General features: G+C 38.4%; 1 long non-coding RNA gene across 1 annotated transcript; it reads left to right on the top strand.

Moving 5' to 3' along the window:
* The first annotated feature begins 1,383 nt into the window (after positions 1 to 1,383).
* LOC138311053 (uncharacterized) lies at positions 1,384 to 16,729 on the top strand. Its single transcript, XR_011206516.1, has 3 exons — positions 1,384 to 1,763; positions 4,446 to 4,619; positions 14,616 to 16,729. It is a non-coding gene; the product is annotated as an uncharacterized lncRNA (long non-coding RNA).
* Positions 16,730 to 22,572: the final 5,843 nt, after the last annotated feature.

Here is a 22,572-nt window from a genome sequence, read left to right on the forward strand (position 1 = left end):
ACAGTATCTAATTAAATAAAGAATGCTGCTACCATGGGAAAATTGACCACATTACTTACCAGTTTGTTTGTTTGTTTGTTTGATTAATTAACGTCCTATTAACAGCTATGGTCATGTAAGGACAGCCTCCCATGTATGCGGTGTGTTGCGTGTATGTTGTGCGAGGTGCGTGTTTCGGGAGACTGCGGTATATTCATGTTGTGTCTTCTTGTATAGTGGAACTTTTGCCCTTTTTATAGTGCTATATCACTGGAGCATGCCGCCGAAGACACCAAGCAACACACCCCACCCGGTCACATTATACTGACAACGGGCGAACCAGTCGTCCCACTCCTTTTTTGCTGAGCGCTAAGCAGGAGCAGAAACTACCACTTTTATAGACTTTGGTGTGTCTCGGCCAGGGGACAGAACCCAGAGCCTTCCTCACAGGGGCGAACGCTCAACTCAAGGCCAAAAGTGAGGCGGTGCCAAGGGAAGCATTAGGAAGGATAAAGTCAGTTAGGAAGAATAGAAAAGATAAGATCCTAAATTTAGTCGCCTTACGATCATGCAATAGGGGCAGCAGGTACAATTCTAACGCCCTACCTGCAGGGCCTACATTACTTACCAGAATGAGATTCTTGCTAAGTTTCATTATGTTGAAACTGTAACCGTTTCTCATGCTCTGATGGAGCATCAGCTGGTTCTCCTGAATTACAGGTAAATCTCTTAACATTGGTACAAAATATATTTTCTGACCGCCAGAAGTTTGTATATCAGCTACATAGGGTAGCAAAATAATATCTAAAAAAATATGTTTAGAAATCAATAAATACACATTAATAAAGAAGAAGAATACTTATTCGTCTGCTCCTGTTTTTGACAGAGGAAAAAAATGGCATTCGTCAGTGCTGTAGCATCTCTATTAAATTTTGTAATAGTGATCAGATAGCCGGGAGAGTACCACCATATCCGATTTAATATAAAACTTGACACTGTTCACGAAATATTGTGACAATGTTGGATCTTACTGGAAAATGAACGCTAAGTTAAACAAGCTATCGGTATAGGTATATACACTATAGAGAGGATGGCATTACAATATCAATGCGAAGCGATTCTAATGAAAACGTTCGTGATGTAAAACCTATTGATTTGTAAATAAGTCTACTCGTATTTACATTATAGGCAGTTAGGACGGAAGTCCATCCATTTCGTTTATTGTTAAACACACATTGAACAGGTAGTAGCACAGTTCGTTACTATGATTCTTGTCGCGATATATATATATATATATTTATATATATATATTGGCTTTTAGTAAGTGACCCGAATCGATATCGTGCTGTTAATATTATTCGATAAAGATTGAATAGAAGTGATAGTGTAACGCTTGCATGTATTTAACTTATCTTTAAGCTACAAAGTCAGGAGCATAGTTACCGATATTGAATTTCATTAGGACATCACCGATGTTGGACGTTTCAAATGTAAAATGCTTATTTTCCTGACTTTCTATACATTATTTTTTTGCTCCTCCAATGGATATAGAATAGCAAAATTTGACGCGGTTGGAAATGCAACTTTTTCCGACCTATCGCATGTAATACAGGTAAAAAGTGTTCTGGAATGTTCAATTGAATGTTTTAACCATTTAACCTGCGAGTCAACGTCGTATCATAGTTCAAAAGAACAATGCATTCTTCACACAACTGTACCGTTCAGTCAAAACACCGCCGAAGTGAGTGAAGAAGACGAATGGAAATCGTACAAATACAATGGAGGTAACTTAACTTTTTGTGTGTGTGTCTAAAATTGTCATATTTTTCATGGCTTTATACGCAATTTACAACAATAGAAAGTTGGCCAAGACATCATAATTGTATTAATATTTATTTTAAATTAAGATTTGTCGACTGATTAAATTTATGGCGTAATGAAATGTACCGTAATGGTCATACTCACGAAGAGGTTTTCACCACCTAAAGTTACCACTATTTTGAGAATTACAATGGTTCTAGTGTTTGTTTTAATTTTACATGTATAGATACGATCTGCAAGAGATTTTTGGCAGTACTGTATATTAGAAGTATCCATATATTTACTTCTACATTCCAAAGTTATGGTCAGGCCTTGAAGCTACGTTATGGTCTAAAATTGTATTTCACATTTGTACAAGCATAAAACAATATTTTTACAGAGCAAAAATTTAGTGTTGTAGTTTATATTTCTTATAAGACATCATACACGCTTGTCTGTCCATTTGAAAGAATTCCACAGCTTAATTCTCATTTGATTACTGAAGAAAAAATAACATGTCAACATGTTCACCCAGTTACATCATACAATCTAATCAAAATACAGATCCGTATTATCACTACGTTGATAACAGGCTCTATTGAACGTAGTGGTTATAAGGATCTGTCTTTTAATCATATTGCGGCACATATAACTTTTAATGAAAATAAAATGGATTGTAGTTAATCAGGCTTAATTAAGACGGGAAAGTACACGAGGTTCACTTCGCTTGAACTTTCGAAACAATTTAATGATTTAGTTGCAGGATAGGGAAAGAACAACGTGTAGCTACAATAACTACAGAATCTATTGTTTAACATTAGCTGAACCATTCTTTAAGGTAGACCGTCCCTTCCTTCTGGTTTCCTCTCAAAGATTCATTCATTCATTCTTCATTCATTTTTTGATGTTGTGATTTTAGGTATATCCTGATCACAAAAACCACAGAAAAAATCATATATCACGGGTTATTTTTTCTTCCAGGGTTGCTTAAAGACATGAACTTATGAAGTAATATTCCGGATTTTAAGGATTTCTAAATAAATAATATTTCCTCCCTGTAACATCCCTTAACCTAAAAAAAATACACCTGTAACATGTTCATCCGTTCAGTAGGTGAAATATAATCCATAGCTATATCCAATAAGCTGAGTTTTCTACAATAAAACGAAATATCGTTATTTTAAAACAAGAGGCCCAGAGGGCCTGTATCGCTCACCTGGTTTGTAATGCCAAGTAATGTCCTGAATACAGGTTCATTGTTTCCTTTCTGAAGGAATTTTAATATTTACCTCTAATTCCCCTATTGGGCCCCGCCCATCCTGCCCCCGGGGGTCAGAGCCAAAATTTATAAAAGTTATGTTCCCCTTCCCCCAAGGATGTTTGTGGCCAAATTTGGTTACAATCCATGCAGAACTCTAGGACGAGTAGCGATTTATAGGAATTACCTCTATTTCCCCTATTGGGCCCCGTCCCTCTTGTCCCCGAGGGGTCAGAGCCAAAATTTATACAAGTTCTGTTCCCCTTCCCCAAAGGATGTTTTTGACCAAATTTGGTTACAATCCATGCAGAACTCTAGGACAAGTACCTATTTATAGAATTACCCCTATTTCCCCAATCGGGTCCCGCCCCTCCTGCCCCCGGGGGTCAGAGCCAAAATTTATACAAGTTCTGTTCCCCTTCCCCCAAGGATGTTATTGGCCAAATTTGGTTACAATCCATGCAGAACTCTAGGACAAGTAGCGATTTATAGGATTTACCTCTATTTCCCCTATTGGGCCCCGCCCCTCCTGGACCCCGGGGGTCAGAGCCAAAATTTATACAATTTCGATTCCCCCTCCTACAAGGATATTTGTGGCCAAAATTGGTTAAAATCCATTCAGAACTCTATGACTAGAAGCGATTCAAAGGATTTATTACTATTTCCCCTATTGGGCCCCACCCCTCCTGCTCCCGGGGGCCAGAGCCAAAATTTATACAAGTTCTGTCCCATTTCCCCCAAGGATGTTTGTGGCCAAATTTGGTTACAGTCCATGTAGAAATCTATGACTAGTAGCGATTTAAAGGATTTACTTGTGAAAGGGGAACATAACTTGTATAAATTTTGGCTCTGGCCCCCCGGGGGCAGGACAGGTGTGGTGGGGCCCAATAGGGGATTTAGAGGTTAATAATAAAATTCCTTCAGAAAAGAAACAATGAACCTGTATTCAGAACATTACTTGGCATTATAAACCAGGTGAGTGATACAGGCCCTCTGGGCCTCTTGTTCATTTTTGGTCCCCGTAAATCCATGTGTATTTTATCTGATTGTTTAGCGACTATTACCATTCTTGGATTTTACTTCTTGCATGAATCTTCTAAATTATATTCTTTTTACCGATTGTCAAACCTTTTGATCAATATGCTTCACGTTAACACTCGAAAGGGTTCTCGACGAAATACTTGCTCGAATGCCGATTTCAGAAGCGAGTTGTAATAGATGGGTACGGAGAAATAAAATACGTTTGCCGGGAATCGGATAGCAACGTTCCAAATGTATAACGTCACAGATGGGACGGTCTACGTTAACAATATATTATTCAAATGGATTTTGATGATATGACAAGTGTTTCCTATTTTGACACTGCAATGCGTACTGATTATATGATGGTATTTCGTATTTTTGACAGACTGTCCAACTGAAAGGGGCTATGAATACATACGTTATCTTGACTGGTGCTTTTGGTGGGTGGAAGGCACGCAGATGATACCCGCGAAGGCAGAAGAATTCTGTCATGATAATGGAGCGTTTATGATCAAGATAAACTCACCTGAAAGACATAGTTATCTGATTGATCTTTTGTGTAAGTATCACAAGAGGACAACACAAGCACGCACCTCGCACGTCATACATGTTAAACACCGCATACATTGGATGCTGTCTTTACATGACCCTGACTCAATGGGACATGCTCCAAAGTTACCATTTGATGTGACACTGTTTCCTATTTCTGATTGATTTTATATTTCTATTTGTTTTGAGTTCAAACTAAAATAATCAAAAAAATAATCTTGAAAGCATTATAAAATACCAATTAAGAAAACTATCCGATACATGACTAATCGTTTGTGTGAGCATCATTGCAGAGGTTTCCAGATACCAAGCAGGAAAACTACCAAGCTGGTTTATACATGTTGGAACAGAATAAATTGAAATCAGTCGTCATCAATATTTAAAGGGTCTGCTCCACTGAAAAGTCAAATTTTCTGATGGCTCTTTTTTTCTTAGAATTTATAGAATTTTGTAAATAGCAATACATACCAATTGTAATAAAATAATATGGCGGTGTACCCGATCTTTAGCTATTATAAATCAAAGATAGCTATTTGACTTAAAATGTAATTTCGCCGAAATTTCACTGTTTTTGAGCACACACACGACAAACTAACCAAGTAATGATTAATTAGTTGTCTGATAAGTATGAATATTTGCGAAATTGATAAAACCCATGTTTTCTTACGAACATAATATCACACACTCAACCCATTATTTTTGCTATGAACAGCTCTATATGTTTTCCCTACCGCCTAACTTTTAAGATTTTGGCAAATTCCACGCTTTTAAATCCATCATAAAAACAGGTTGCCGGTGTGCTTGATTTTTTGTCCCGATAAACATTGTTATTCCCCCCCCCCCTTTTTTTGCTAAAAATGCAATCACTTGAAACAATAGGTTATGATTCCAACCTTAATGCTCATTATGATCATCGCAGTGAACCTAAAAAAGATTTACAACAACAACAAAAAAGTTAATTTAAGATAGCTAATGTCGTACCGGCGATCTAAGCAAAAATAAAGATGAAATGATGCACCTTTTTAAAATGACTGCTATAGTTTCTATATTGCAACTTGTTACAGAGCGAGACGATTAGTTTTTGAAAATCACAAACTCTTTGCTTAATTTCGAAATGAGACTGAAACCTCACCAGAGCAAATCCTTAAGTGAGTGTGAAATATAGTTTTTAGGTCATCTGACCCGAAGGGTCAGGATGACCTATAGTCGTCATGTTTCGTCCGTCGTCGTCCGCCGTCCGCCGTGCGCCGTGCGCCGTCCGCCGTGCGCCGTGCGCCGTGCGTTAACTTTTCACATTTTGAACTTCTTCTCAAGTTCTACCAGTGCGTTTTGGCTGAAACTTGCATGAAATGATCCTGCCATGGTCCCGACAAAGTGTTGTTATTTTTCGGGTCGATCCGAAATTCAAAATGGCCGCCACAGCCGCCATCTTGAAAACACATTTTGAACTTCTTCTCAAGTTCTACCGGTGCAATTAGGCTGAAACTTGCATGAAATGATCCTGACATGGTCCCGACAAAGTGTTGTTATTTTTCGGGTCGATCCGAAATCCAAGATGGCCGCCAAAGCCGCCATCTTGAAAGCACATTTTGAACTTCTTCTCAAGTTCTACCGGTGCGATTTGGCTGAAACTGGCATGAAATGATCCTGATATGGTCCCGACTAAGTGTTGTTATTTTTCGGGTCGATCCGTAATTCAAGATGGCCGCCACAGCCGCCATCTTGAAAATACATTTTGAACTTCTTCTCAAGTTCTACCAGTGCGTTTTGGCTGAAACTTGCATGAAATGATCCTGACATGGTCCCGACTAAGTGTTGTTATTTTTCGGGTCGATCCGAAATTCAAAATGGCCGCCAAAGCCGCCATCTTGAAAACACATTTTGAACTTCTTCTCAAGTTCTACCGGTGCGATTAGGCTGAAACTTGCATGAAATGATCCTGACATGGTCCCGACAAAGTGTTGTTATTTTTCGGGTCGATCCGAAATTCAAGATGGCCGCCATCTTGAAAGCACATTTTGAACTTCTTCTCAAGTTCTACCGGTGCGATTTGGCTGAAACTGGCATGAAATGATCCTGATATGGCCCGACAAAGTGTTCTTATTTTTCGGGTCGATCCGTAATCCAAGATAGCCGCCAAAGCCGTCATCTTGAAAATACATTTTGAACTTCTCAAGTTCTACCAGTGCGATTTGGCTGAAACTTGCATGAAATGATCCTGACATGGTCCCGACAAAGTGTTGTTACATCTCTGGTTGATCCCAAATCGAAGATGGCTACCATGACACTATATCTAATTAACTTCCTACATGTTAAGGCCCTTTGGCCTCTTGTTTGAAAGAAAATTTGTTGAAAGAAATTGAAAATGATCCTGACACGGTCCTGACAAAGTGACACCATATGAAATTAAATTTACTATTGCCAAGGTAGTCAGATGACCGTTAAGGCCCTTTGGGCCTCTTGTTGTATTTATGTAATTCTAAACTATAATAGTTTAGGGCATTGGATAATTTAGAGAAAAATTTTGTATATAATTATTGTAAATGTAGAATTGCAAAATAAATTATAGGTGAGTTCAGTGTGAAAGTGATTAACATAAGAGGCCCAAAGGGTCTATATTGCTCACCTGGTTTATTTAGGAATTATCACAAAAACTTTGCTTTGATTATTATATCTACGTCCTATTTACAACCAGGGTCATATAATTTGTTTTCTCGTGAAAAATAGCAAAATTGACCACTTAGCCCCTCATACTCCCTTTGAATTGATTGATCGGGGAGTCCAACCATCTGTGTAACTTTAAGGTGATAGTGATGTCCCATCAGGAGTTAACCATTATGTTTGTGTACATGTTATGGATATTTCACCATGCAAACAAAACTTCAATAGATAGTGTTCAATATATATGTAACACAACAGATACTTGAACCTCAACGACGTCATCACATTATGTGGTCATATTCTGATCGATATATAAACAAGGTTTATTTACTTCAAGAATTGTTATTTCAATGGTATCTTCATAAACAATAGGGAAAACAAATGCGATGATTTGATAACGGAAACTTTCCCATTGGTGAGTGATTTCGATAATTTTACAAGGGCTTGTTTCATACGTAGTTAAAGTATATACATATATCAAAGTGCCAAGGCCACTCATAGATGCTGTGAATGAAGGACTCAAACAAAGGAATAAAGAAATTGGTTTGTCATTTACATTGAATTTAGTATACATGTTGTAGTATCTACCATAATGTTGAAATTTGGACATTAGCAAAACGTTTGTTTTATGATATTTAAAGTTGATTATTTTTATGAAATTACTAAAATAAATTTTGTTTAAATTTCCTATTTTTGCCATTATTTTATAATTGATTAATGCATGTGATTCTCCTCTCACAGTGGAACATATTTTAGTGCACTGTATTGATTTTAAGCACATACGAGATAAGTACTACGATGTCTCCGACATGTACACTTTGTTTCATGCCGTGAGACATAATCGTATTTTTAATTATCTCAAAGAAATCGGTATTTTAAACAAAATATAAACGTTTTCTCATCATATCATCTCAACATTTCATCGTTTCATCAACTTTGTGCATGAGTTTACTCATGTGTTTTAGCCAAAACTATTTTATCCAATGCAAACCTTTTTTTATCAAATAAACGTTTACAATCTGTGTTTTAGTCCTTACCTGCCTTTTCTTACCCTGCTCTTTTATCCTGATATTAATGCATGACTTGTAGTTTGGCCCTAAATGACCTTAGTTGTCGATGGGCCGTAAAACTTAAACAAACAAACAAACAAATAATTGATTAATATTCATATATTAATTTTTAAAACAAGAGGCCCAGAGGGCCTGTATCGCTCACCTGGTTTATAATGCCAAGTAATGTTCTGAATACAGGTTCATTGTTTCTTTTCTGAAGGAATTTTAATATAAACCTCTAAATCCCATATTGGGCCCCACCTGTCCTACCCTCGAGGGGCCAGAACCAAAATTTATACAAGTTCTGTTCCCCTTTCAGAAAGGATGTTTGTGGCCAAATTTGGTTACATTCCATGCAGAACTCTATGACTAGTAGCGATTTAAAGAATTTACCTCTATTTCCCCTATTGGACCCCACCTCTCCTGCCCCCGGGGGATCAGAGCCAAAATTTATACAAGTTCTGTGCTCCTTCCCCCAAGGATGTGGCCAAATTTGGTTACAATCCATGCAGAGCTCTAGGACAAGTAGTTATTTAAAGGATTTACATCTATTTCCCCTGTTGGGCCCCGCCCCTCCTGCCCCTGGGGGATCAGAGCCAAAATTTATACAAGTTCTGTTCCAATTCCCCCAAGGATGTTTGTGGCCTAACTTGGTTACAATCCATGTAGAACTCTATGACTAGTAGCAATTTAAAGAATTTACCTCTATTTCCCCTATTGGGCCCTGCCCCCGGGGTACCAGAGCCAAAATTTATTTCCATTCAGAACTCTATGACTAGTAGCGATTCAAAGGATTTAACTCTATTTCCCCTATTGGGCCCCACCCCTCCTGCCTCCGGGAGGCCAGAGCCAAAATTTATACAAATTCTGTTCCCCTTCCCTCAAGGATGTTAGTGGCCAAATTTAGTTACAATCCATGTAGAACTTTAGGAAAAGTAGCGATTTAAAGGATTTACCTCTATTTCCCCTATTGGGCCTCGCCCCTCCTGCCCCGGGGGGCTAGATCCAAAATTTTTACAAGTTCTGTTCCCCTTCCCCCAAGGATGTTTGTGGCCAAATTTGGTTGCAATCCATGTAGAACTCTATGACTAGAAGCGATTTAAAGGATTTAACACTATTTCCCCTATTGGGCCCCGCCCCTCCTGCCCCTGGGGGATCAGAGCCAAAATTTATACAAGTTCTGTTCCCCTTCCCCCAAGGATGTTTGTGGCCAAATTTGGTTACATTCCATTCAGAACTCTATGACTAGAAGCGATTTAAAGGATTTAACACTATTTCCCCTGTTGGGCCCCACCCCTCCTGCCCCTGGGGGGGGGGGCAGAGCCAAACTTTACGAAAGTTCTCTTCCCCTTCTCCCAAGGATGTTAGTGGCCAAATTTAGTTACAATCCATGTAGAACTTTAGGACAAGTAGCGATTTAAAGGATTTACCTCTATTTCCCCTATCGGGCCTCGCCCCTCCTGCCCCGGGGGGCTAGATCAAAATTTATACAAGTTCTGTGCTCCTTCCCCCAAGGATGTGGCCAAATTTGGTTACAATCCATGCAGAGCTCTAGGACAAGTAGTTATTTAAAGGATTTACATCTATTTCCCCTGTTGGGCCCCGCCCCTCCTGCCCCTGGGGGATCAAAGTCAAAATTTATACAAGTTCTGTTCCCCTTCCCCCAAGGATGTTTGTGGCTAAATTTGGTTACATTCCATTCAGAACTCTATGACTAGAAGCGATTTAAAGGGTTTACCTCTATTTCCCCTGTTGGGCCCCGCCCCTCCTGCCCCCGGGGACCAGAGCCAAAATTTATACAAGTTCTGTTCCCCTTCCCCCAAGAATGTTTGTGGCCAAATTTGGCTACATTCCATGTAGAACTCTATGACTAGTAGCGATTTAAAGGGTTTACCTCTATTTCCCCTATTGGGCCCCGCCCCTCCTGCCCACGGGGGACCAGAGCCAAAATTTATACAAGTTCTGTTACCCTTCCCCCAAGGATGTTTGTAGCCAAATCTGGTTACAATCCATTCAGAACTCTATGACTAGAAGCGATTTAAAGGATTAAACACTATTTCCCCTATTGTGCCCCACCCCTCCTGCTCCTTGAAGGCCAGAGCCAAACTTCATAAAAGTTCTGTTCCCCTTCCCCCAAGGATGTTTGTGGCCAAATTTGGTTACAATCCATGTAGAACTCTATGACTAGTAGCGATTTAAAGTAGATTTACCTCTATTTCGCCTATTTGGCCCCGCCTCTCCTGCCCCTGGGGGATCAGAGCCAAAATTTATACAAGTTCTGTTCCCCTTCCCTTAAGGATGTTTGTGACCAAATTTGGTTACATTCCATTCAGAACTCTAGGACAAGTAACGATTTAAAGAATTTACCTCTATTTCCCCTAATGGGCCCCACCCCTCCTTCCCCCGGGGGGCCAGAGCCAAAATTTATACAAGTTCTGTTCCCCTTCCCCCAAGAATGTTTGTGGCCAAATTTTGTTACAATCCATGTAGAACTCTATGACTAGTAGCGATTTTAAGGATTAACCTCTATTTCCCCTATTGGGCCCGCCCCTCCTGCCTCTGGGGGATCAGGGCCAAAATTTATACAAGTTCTGTTCCACTTCCCCAAAGGATGTTTGTGGCCAAATTTGGTTACAATCCATGCAGAACTCTAGGACAAGTAGCAATATAAAGAATTTACCTCTATTTCCCCTATTGGGCCCCGCCCCTCCTGCCCCCGGGGGTCAGAGCCAAAATTTATACCAGTTCTGTCCCCCCTCCCCCAAGGATGTTTGTGGCCAAATTTGGTTACAATCCATGTAGAACTCTATGACTAGTAGCGATTTAAAGGATTTATCTCTATTTCCCCTATTCGGCCCCACCCCTCCTGCCCCTGGGGGATCAGAGCCAAAATTTATACAAGTTCTGTTCCACTTCCCCAAAGGATGTTTGTGGCCAAATTTGGTTACAATCCATGCAGAACTCTAGGACTTGTTTGTGGCCAAATTTGGTTACAATCCATGCAGAACTCTAGGACAAGTAGCAATTTAAAGAATTTACCTCTATTTCCCCTAATGGGCCCCTCTCCTCCTGCCTCCGGGGGTCAGAGCCACAATTTATACAAACTCTGTTCCCCTTCACCTAACGATGTTTCTGGCCAATTTTTTTACATTCCATGCAGAACCTATGACTAGTACCGATTTAAAAGAATTGTTGACGGACGGACGGAGTTTGTATAAAATTTGGCCCTCTGGGGCTGGAGGGGCCCAAATAGGGGAAATATAGGTTAATCCTATAAATCGATACTTGCCCAGGATGGGCGTGGCTCCATAGGGGAAATAGAGTTATAGAGGTAAATCATATATATCGCTACTTGTCCTAGAATTCTGCATGGATTGAAACTAGAAATTCTCCTTGGGGATAAAGGACCAGAGTATGTAAAAATATTTTGGCTCTGAACCCGGGGGGGGGGGGGGGGGGGGGGGGGGGGGGGGGGGGAGGAGATGCGTGGCCCAATAGGGAAAATATAGGATAATCCTATAAATCGCAATCTGATACAAAGGCCGGGCACGGGGTATAAAAGAGAACCAACTCAGGAAAATGGAGGAATACACAAAATATTGGCTGCCTTCAGAGAAATAAATTATTTTAATGCATGTTTCTCAAAAAAGTATGTTACTAATTTTGTCAGGGTTGTTGATAAACTTGTAAGGAATCTGAATGTGATCATAAAACTCATGAAAACAAAATCTTATAAAGTCATATTCTTGAGTTACAATATTTATTTGGCAATGTTGGATGCTGCACAGTTTGTTGCTATGACCCTAGCTACGCATGCTGAGTAAACAAAATTCCCTACGTTCTGAGGTTTTGGCGGAAATGCCCCATGCACATACAAAGGGTTGTTTATCACATATATAATCCAATTCATGTGTATAATGGAACACTTTCGCTAAACACAAGACATCACCATATTGATTCATAATCTATACCATCAAGATTCTCGGTCTGGATTAAATTCAGATTCACATCTATAACCACACAGATCTATTCCCACATATGACCCATGTATGGAACACCATCTGGGTTAGGATACCAGCTTCTTACTAACTGTATGACACAGTTAGGCATAATGTCACGCTTATGTCATACAAGTTTGTGACCTTTCCTCTCCAGTGATTGTTTTTTCCTTTCTATATATCTGGGCTCTTTCCAGACTTGCCGATGTAGCAACTAGCCCAAAACTTTTTGTACATATCTGATAAATATTTGGTATCAATAACCAATTCCTCATAATCTAGTTGAGATGAATCATCAGATTTTCTGTATTCCTCCGACATTTTGTTATCCTCTTTTCATATTCAACATTTGCAGTAGAATTCTCATTTTGAACCCTTTCTTCTAAATCCCAGCCATAATGTGAAAATAAATAATAAATTGTGTCTCTCTGTTCCTGGTTCACCACTAAATGATATTTCCTTTCATATGCCATGCTTATAGTACCACACCTTACTAGCAATCGATTGGCTCTTTTCAAAGGTCACCTGGACATGACCCCTAATGGAATTTTCTCAGATCCTCTTATCAAACGTAGTATTAATAAGGATCTGTATTTTAATCAGATTGCTATAAATCGCTAAAATTCTGCATGAATTGAAATCATATTTGGCTTAAAGCATCCTTAGGGGAAGGGGAACAGACTGTATAAATATAGGCTCTGGCTCCCCGGGGGCTTGAGGGGTGTGGCCCAATAGGGGAAATAGAGGTTAATCCTTTAAATCACTACTAGTCATAGATTTCTGCATGGAATGTAACCAAATTTGACCAGGAACATCCTAGGGGAAAAAAGCAACAGAGCTTTTTGACTCTGACCCCACCCGGGGGCAGGAGGGACGTGGCCCGATAGGGGAAATCCTTTTAAAAGTTTTTGTTTGTTTGTTTGTTTGATTAATTACCGTCCTATTAACAGCTATGGTCAATTAAGTTTGTATTCATTTTGGGTCATGGGGTGTGGTGCCAAATAGGGGAAGTAGAGGTAAATATTCAATTTCCTTCAGGAAAGAAAAATGGACCTGTATTCAGAACATAACCGGACATAACAAACCAGGTCATCGATACCGGCCCTCTGGGCCTCTTGTTTGTATCCGTTCAGGGTGTGAAAGTAATAAAACAACATCTAAATTTCATCGCGGATTGTTATTACCGTTTTGATGTGCTTAGGCTCGCCGAGCGTACCCATGATTGCTGTTTCACAGGTTCAAAAATATACTGAATATACAACATAGAAAAAGGGCAACAGTTCCACTATACAAGATGACACAACAGTAATATATCGCAGTCTCCAAAAACACGCACCTCGCACAACATACACGCAACACACCGCATACATGGGAGGCCGTCCTTTCATGACCATAGCTGTTAATAGGATGTTAATTAATCAAACAAACAAAACAACATAGAAATATATATTGGATATGCTCCGATTATCCGCCACTATCCTTGGCTGATACACTGTCAGGTGGAGGGCGATATTTAAAATATCATCTCGACGTTTCTATGTTTAGAAAGCATATAGACTCGATGTTTCTATTTTTAGAAACACCGAGTCAATATTCCCTATCGTTTGTTTGTTTGATTTATTAACGTCCTATTAACCGCTAGGGTCATGCAAAGATGGCCCCCCATGTATGCCGTGTGTAGTGTGTACGAGATGCAAGCTGCGTGTTTTGGAAGACTGCGGTATGCTCGTGTTGTGTCTTCTTGAATAGTGGGACTCTAGCCCTTTTTATAGTGCTCTATCACTGAAGCATACTGCCGAAGACACCAAGCAACAAACCCCACTCGGTCACATAATACTATTGTGACGACACACACAAGTCGATATTCCTATTGTGACGATATTGCGGTTATTATATCACAATACCCCAACGTCGAGTTCTTCGGGAAGATGTAGTCGAACCATTCTCCATACATTTCTATATTACTTAGCAAATTATTTATAAATTGATATATATTAGATATGCTTTGATTTTCCATCATTCTCATTGGCTAATGCACTGTGACGTGGATGGCGATATTTCTTATATTTCGGGAAGATTTATTTGAGCTATTCTGCATGCATTTCTATATTATTTAATACTTAACAATAAATATCATATTTAATATCAAATTAAGTTCCTTTGATTCAGTCCATATGTTGTCATAACGCACTGTTAGAATATTAAATAATGACGTCGAGCCACAATAGACTGGTTCTGTGCCCTTCTATTCTCTTTAAATAGTCATTTCTTTTTTAAATTTATGTTTATTTTCAGATACTCGTACCATAGAGTCTGCCTGGCTCGGCGGAAAATCCGCCAATCAGGATGACAATTTTATTTACGAGAATGGAACACCTTTGACCTATTTCAACTGGACAGCAGGTTACCCAATCAACCAAAAGTTCATTAGAGTCATGGCTGAGAACAATTACTTATTTGAAGATGGAGTCGGGAAGGTGGAACGTGATATCTTTTGTGAACTTTGAAAGACGATATAGGGACAAAAAGCATGGAATTTTTAGTTTTCTGCTCTTTTAACACGGTCGTCACGACTATCTGCAACAATGAATTAATTGTTTGGTCCTTGAACGAACATCTCAGTAGGACCTTTAGATAGACGCTGTCTGAGAAAGATTCATGTCAGAGTGGCATCTGTCTGAGACACAGACTCTTTGTGCGGACATGGAAAACTGCTAACAAGAGGCCCATTGGGCCTTAATAGTCACCCGATATTTGATACATCTTAGCTATGTCATTTACTAGCCAACTGATTACTTTAGTTCATGAAATAGGAAACTACATCTAATAGGTCTACATACAAAGTTTCATTAAGCTTGGTGCATATTTACTCAAATTACCGTTTCATAAGGTTAAGTAGTTATTATTGCAAAGGGCAATTACTCCGTAAATAAGTTACTAGTCGATTTAAGCTGATTTTCAAAATCTTTCCATTGTTAGTCTGCATACAAAGTTTCAATAAGCTCGATGCATATTTACTTAACTTATCATGTTCATTTGTAATAACCCCGAAAGTTAAGATCTACTCAGGCCGATTTTCGAACTTTGCCGAGATCTTTCCAATTTTACTCTAAATACAAAGTTTCATGAAGCTTACTGCATATTTACTAAAGTTATCGTATTCACAAGGTCCAATAATAATTATTAGTGCAAAGGGCAATAACTCCGTAAATTATCATCGAATCAATCGTATTGTCGAACTCGTCCGAGATCTTTCCAATGTTAGTCTAGTGATTGTTTGTTTGATAATTTTAACTTGAGGTAAAAAGAAAAGTTCAGAAGAAAACAATAAGAGAAAGAGAGTGATGGAAGAGATAGAAACAATAATCAAAGCGCCAAGGACACTCATAGATGCTGTGATTGAAGGACTCAAACAAAGGAATAAAGAAATTGGCATAGTTATAAATTAAAGTGCATCCCTGCACTACATGTATGTGTTGTCCCAGTACTGTCTATAGGTCACTGTCTTGTTTATCTGTATATTACCTGGAATGAGAGAGTGCATGGATGGATGAGCACATTCTTTGATTAAAGGTGTGGGTAGGTACCAGTTAGGTGACTTACCTGGCTGGTCAGCTGATTGTTTTTTAGCTCACCTGGCCCGTCCGTCCGTCAACATTTCCTTTAAATCGCTACTAGTCATAGAGTTCTGCATGGATTGTAACCAAATTTGGCCACAAGCATCCTTGGGGGAGGGGGAACAGAACTTGTATAAATTTTGGCTCTGACCCCCCGGGGACAGGAGGGGCGGGGCCCAATAGGGGAAATAGAGGTAAATCCTTTAAATCGCTACTTGTCCTAGAGTTCTGCATGGATTGTAACCAAAATTAGCCATAAATATCCTTTGGGGAAGGGGAACAGAACCTGTATAAATTTTTTCTCTGATCCCCCAGGGGCAGGAGGGGCGGGGCCCAATAGGGGAAATAGAGGTAAAATCCTTCAAATCGCTACTAGTCATAGAGTTCTACATGGATTGTAACCAAATTTGGCCACAAACATCCTTGGGGGAAGGGGAACAGAACTTGTATAAATTTTGGCTCAGGCCCCCCGGGGGCTGGAGGGATGGGGCCAAATAGGGGAAATAGAGGTAAATCCTTTAAATCGCTACTAGTCATAGAGTTCTGCATGGAATGTAACAAAATTTGGCCAGAAATATCCTTGGGAGAATAGGAACTGAGTTTGCATAAATTTTGGCACTGGTATCGGGGGGGAGGAGGGGCGGGGCCCAATAGGGGAATTATAGGTAAATCCTATAAATCGGTACTTGTCCTAGAGTTCTGCATGGATTGTAACCAAATTTGGCCATAAACATCCTTGGGGGTAGGAGAACAGAACTTGTATAAATTTTGGCTCTGACCCTCCGGGGGCAGGAGGGGGGGCGATAGGGGAAATAGAGATAAATTCTATTAGTCGCTACTTGTCCTAGAGTTCTGCATGGATTGTAACCAAATTTGGCCACAAACATACTTGGGGGAAGGGGAACAGAACTTGTATAAATTTTGGCTCTGATCCCCCGGGGGCAGGAGTGGCGGGGCCCAATAGAGGAAATAGAGGTAAATCCTTTAAACCGATACTAGTCATAGAGTTCTGCATGGAATGTAATCAAATTTGGCCACAAACATCCTTGGGGGAAGGGGAACAGAACTTGTGTAAATTTTGGCTCTGGCTCCCCGGGGACAGGACGGGTGGGGCCCAATAGAGGAAATAGCGGTAAATCCTATAAATCGCTACTTGTCCTAGAGATTTGCTTGGATTGTGACCAAATTTGACCATAAATATCCTTGGGGGAAGGAGAACAGAACTTTGGCTGACCCCCTGGGGGCAGGAGGGATGTTAAATATTAAAATTCCTTCAGAAAAGAAACAAAGAACCTGTATTCAGAACATTACTTGGCATTACAAACCAGATGAGCGATACAGGCCCTCTGGGCCTCTTGTTATTGATTTTATTGGTTTATAGATAAAATAATGTATGTTATTATTGGTCAAACTTTCCCTCCAAAATTCTATCTTTGGAGAACTTTCCTTTGTCTGTGGGCAGTTCACAGAGAGAGTTAAATGTGAGCAGTTGTGTTTTGGTCTCTCAGACATTTTGTGAAATTTGGATTTGTCTAGGAGGAAATTCTTCTACTTCTGTAAGTCTTCTTTTTCTATTTCTTACTAATATTGTATATCCTGTGCAATGTTCATAAGTAAATTATTTATATTTATTTGCCTTATTTTGGTAAAATTATCAGAATGTATTAAACTATTTTTTCTTTAATAAGTTGAACTAACTTGAAAGTGTAAAAGCTTAAATATGTATTTGAATTTAAGAGTAATTGTCTATTTATATAGACAATTTGATATAGAGTGATATGTATATATTGATCTCTATTATAACCGTCATAGAGATGGAAAATCAGTGTTTTATATGGAGATATTTTATTAGTTTAGACCTTTTTGTGATATAATGTATTTTATTCATGTATAGGACCCTGGGTTGAAAGATCAAAATGTAACAAAGATCGATGCCTAATGGCGAATCGAGGCCAGTTATCTTACTTGAAATCGACAGATGGCGCTTCGAGCGACCCGGTCCAAGTTGGTTTCCGGTAACATTACGATTTTAGACGATTTTGTCAACGATTTTCTGCGTCTCTTTTATCGCTAAAAGTCGTTATCCTGAATGAAACTTTGCCTGTAACGATGTCTTCAGACAAATATTTAAAATGGACAATTGATCAACTTAAGTGTGAACTGAAGAAACGCAATGCGAAAGTGTCTGGACGGAAAAAAGAACTGATTGAAAGGTTAGCTAATATGTACTGTATAACGTAAACAGAGATAGTCTGATGCGCTCACCCAGTTTTGGCTTTTGACAAAGGTCACTAGTATTAATCAATTAATCATATTTGCTGTAAATAATAAACAAATAAAGAATTATTATGGCTGGTTTAGATTCATGGCGTTATTTGTTCTTGTTCAAAGTACGTCTGTATTCGGTAGACTTGTGTAAGTCCGACTGTGCTTGAACGCATCGTAAATTCTTATGGTCGATCAAGTTGATATCCTCGCAGCTATGCAGCCGATGTATTTTATCCAGACATGATTATTTAAAATTTAAATAAAAATGTTTATAAAACACAAAATCAATATAAAATAGTGGACTGTTATTGTATGTAAATTTGCCTGTATGATGTACATAATCATTTGTTAACATATGATAACACCCCTTGTCGGTTTAGATATGGACTACTAACGTCTACTATAATTTGTCGAGCTTCATAGTGAAAAACCACTCAATATTTGAACTTGTTTAATGGCTTGAGTTAATTTATTGATAGCTGTAGTAATAGTATTAGCTTCAATTGCAATTTAAGACTCGAATCATATACAAGAAATTTCAACTTTGGCAGCAATAATGAAGTCAGAACGGAAGATTTCAAAATGCAGCTTCCAGATGAAGCAGGGTATTGTGACCTGAACAGTGACAGAAAATTCCCTAATGTAGCAACTGCTAATATAAACACTTACCTTGAACAATATGACAAATCTATTGAGAAGGTATCGATGAATATGTACAAAGAGAAATACCTCATGTACATGCGAAGTGTTAGTTATAATGACATGTTCTTTGTAAGACGTTCCTGTCATGCTGAAATGTCAAAATCAGTAGCTTACAAAATTAATGTTTCATTTGATTCTGATGGGCATGCTCAAAAGTCACAGTGTGAATGTGCTGCAGGCGTGGGACCAAATGCCCACTGTAAGCATGTGTGTACTGTACTGTATGTTGTATCAGAATTTTCTTGTAAAAACCATGTCATCGTGGAACTAACATGTACAGAAAAGCTACAAACTTTCCATCATGTAAAGAGGAGGTATAAAGGATCTCCACTTAAAGCAAGAGAGTTGAAAATGGATGGTGCTAATGAAGTCTGTAACATAAAATTTGACCCTAGACCATTGCGTCTGAGAAAGTGTGGCAACTATAAGGACAATTTCAGAAACATTTGTCTGTCTACATCAGGAATTTCTAATTTACCAATTTTTCAAACTTTTGTTCCAGCAAATACATTGGCTGTAGCTCATGATCATGACTACTTTGCTTTGACGCATGAGGATAATTTTCTGACTTCAGTAGGTGTAAAAAATGTTGATGAACATTATTTTTCTAAAATCGAGTCAAACACGAGAGAACAATCCAACAGTAAACTTTGGGGAGCAGAGAGAAGCAAAAGGCTTTGTTCCTCTTCATTTGGAAGAATATGCAAGTTGACAAGCCTAACTGATAAAAAGCCCGATGGTGTAGTTGAAGGGTCATATTTAGTTGAGGTTAAGTATCCGTATCTGTATGTTTCTATTGACAAGGAGATCACCCCGCAGTCCATACCATACATGAAAGAAAATGGGGAGGGAAATCTAAACTTATATCCTAAGCATGATTACTTCTATCAAGTCCAAGGACAGCTTTTTTGTACCAAAATGCACAGATGTGATTTTGTTGTTTTCACTCTCTGTGATATGAAAATAATTGAAATTGAAAGAGATGATAACTTTATATCAAATATGGTTTCCAGTCTCACCAAATTCTTTGATGATTAATTCTGTCCAGCACTTCTGAGCAAACAGTACTATAAAATGTACAAAGGAGATGCAGAAGTTCACAGAAAATAATCACATAAGAGTACTTGTTGTCAGATTCTGAGTTGGATGTATGAACAGATGTATGAGTGTTAAAGACTTAGTAATGTCAAATTTCCATTCTTCCTTGAATGATTTTTTTTATTTTGTTAAGGTTATGAGAGAATAAGAGGCCCAGAGGGCCTGTATCGCTCACCTGGTGTTTTTTTAGTAATTATCACAAGAATCTGACAATTAGAAAAATAAGCAAAATTGACTCCTAAAGTTTAATTTTGAATCACAACCATACAATGATGCTATTGATACCATACAAATATGCTATCCAATACATTGGTTCAGAGACAAAGTAATTTATATGAAAATATTAGCCTAATTGACCTTTTTGACCCCGCATCTATTGCCGTCTAAGGCCCGGGGGGTCAGCCCTATCATTTGTACAATTTCAAATCCCAACCCTATAAGGATGTTACCATTGCATTATGAGTGCTCTTCCATGCTTAGTTGCAGAGAAGAAGTCGTTTATATGGAAATAGCCAAATTGACCCCTTTTGGCCCCGCCCCTCAGGCCCCTTGGGGTGTCAGCCCCATCATTTGTACAATTTATAGTTAGTAGCCCATAAGGATGCTACCAGTCTAATTTTGTTGAAATCCGACCAGCGGTTATGGAGAAGAAGTCGATTGTTGACTGACGACGGACGCTGCGGTATCCCATAAGCTCACATCGGTCCTTCGGGCCAGGTGAGCTAATAATGATTGAGCACGAGTAAAATTAAAATTGCAAAATCATGGCACAATTTAAGTAGATTTATGTAAAATTCACTGTCTCAATTATCAGTTTATCATTATTTTAATTATCATTTTCCTCCTATGGCATAATATTAACAAAGTAAATAATTATTCCTTCTATTTACAGTTTTCTGTAAATATACCATGGGTTTTTTTACCAAAATGTTCTGTCAAACATCATGACATTGTCTTAGATCTATTCAACAGCTGATTCATGATCAATGGAAGACATCATTTGTTATGGAGGCTGAGGTATTCTGTTTGTATAGTGTTATACATTATTATAAACATTACCACCAATATTTTCATAATAACAGTTACATATCTAGTATGTGTTCCAATATCATTGACATTATACAGCACTTGATAATGATAATTTCAGAAGGTACATGGGGTTTATTATTGGGTCATGATGCAGTGCAATTTGTAAATATATCACATATAAACTTTATGAAAAATAATGGAAAGAGTAATGAATTTATGTACTTTTATTGTTATCAGTTATATGTATTCCGACATGTTCCTACTGTATAACATGATAATTAAAGATTTGAGGTGTCAGTTCACTTTTCTCTGAACGATTAAGTTTATCAGTACATTGCATAAAGTACACTTATATGATACAAGACACAACAGTACGAATGAATCTTAATGATCGTGTTGAAATTTAACCTCTCCAAACTATTGACCCAGTTTATTTATTAGCAAACTTGTTGTTTGTTTTGTCTATAGCATACAAATTAAAATTTTATTTTAATACATGTAAGTGATATACACTGTCACTTAATTAATGTAAACAAAAATATTTCACATGTAAACTTGTTCCAGTATAATAAATTGATTTATATAAAATGTAAAGACAAAGTGAGTTTGACTCATACTTTAGCTGAGTGATTCATGTCCTGATAGGCTGAAATTGAACATTACCATGGCCACAATCTCTAGATTTCCACATATGCACTAATACTTGGTCGCAAGTTTGAATCCCATGTGGGACATGAACAGCTAGTTATAGCTTGTCAATGGTTTTTCGCTGGGTACTCTGGCCTTTCCTCCACAATCTACACCTGACAGGTCCTTATAAGCCTGGCTGTTAAAAACAAACCAAACCTTTAATTTAAATTACTTATAAACTTACTGTGTTCCAGATTAGCTTCAAAATCGATATCTATATCTAGCTCTATTGGAATGAATAAGGATTTTCAAAATCTTAAGGACATTTAGGAAGAGTATATACGTACTAGCAAAGTGGTAGTTTCTGCTTCTGCTTAGCGCTCAGCATACAGGGCGTGGGACGACTGGTTCGCCCGTTGTCAGTATAATGTGACCGGGTGGGGTGTGTTGCTTGGTGTCTTCGGCGGCATGCTTCAGTGATATAGCACTATAAAAAGGGCAAAAGTTCCACTATACAAGAAGACACAACATGAATATACCGCAGTCTCCCAAAACACGCACCTCGCACAACATACACGCAACACACAGCATACACGGGAGGCCGTCCTTACATGACCATAGCTGTTAATAGGACGTTAATTAATCAAACAAACAAACAAAAGGACTAAATTAAGTAAATTTATCCCCAATCTGAATCACTGACTTAATTTATATACTATAAATATTTTGTTATAAATGCAAATACATTTTAAGGGACAGTTCAGTGAGGCTAATTCTGTTACAAATGTATTATTCTACATTCGTTATGAAACATATATTAACTAGAAATATCGACAAATTTCATGACATTATGTAATTTGATTGATAACGTTGAAATTCCAAATCGTTGATCAATACGATTAAGCAGG

Source organism: Argopecten irradians, chromosome 16 (assembly GCF_041381155.1).
Source record: "Argopecten irradians isolate NY chromosome 16, Ai_NY, whole genome shotgun sequence".
Lineage (NCBI taxonomy): Eukaryota > Metazoa > Mollusca > Bivalvia > Pectinida > Pectinidae > Argopecten > Argopecten irradians.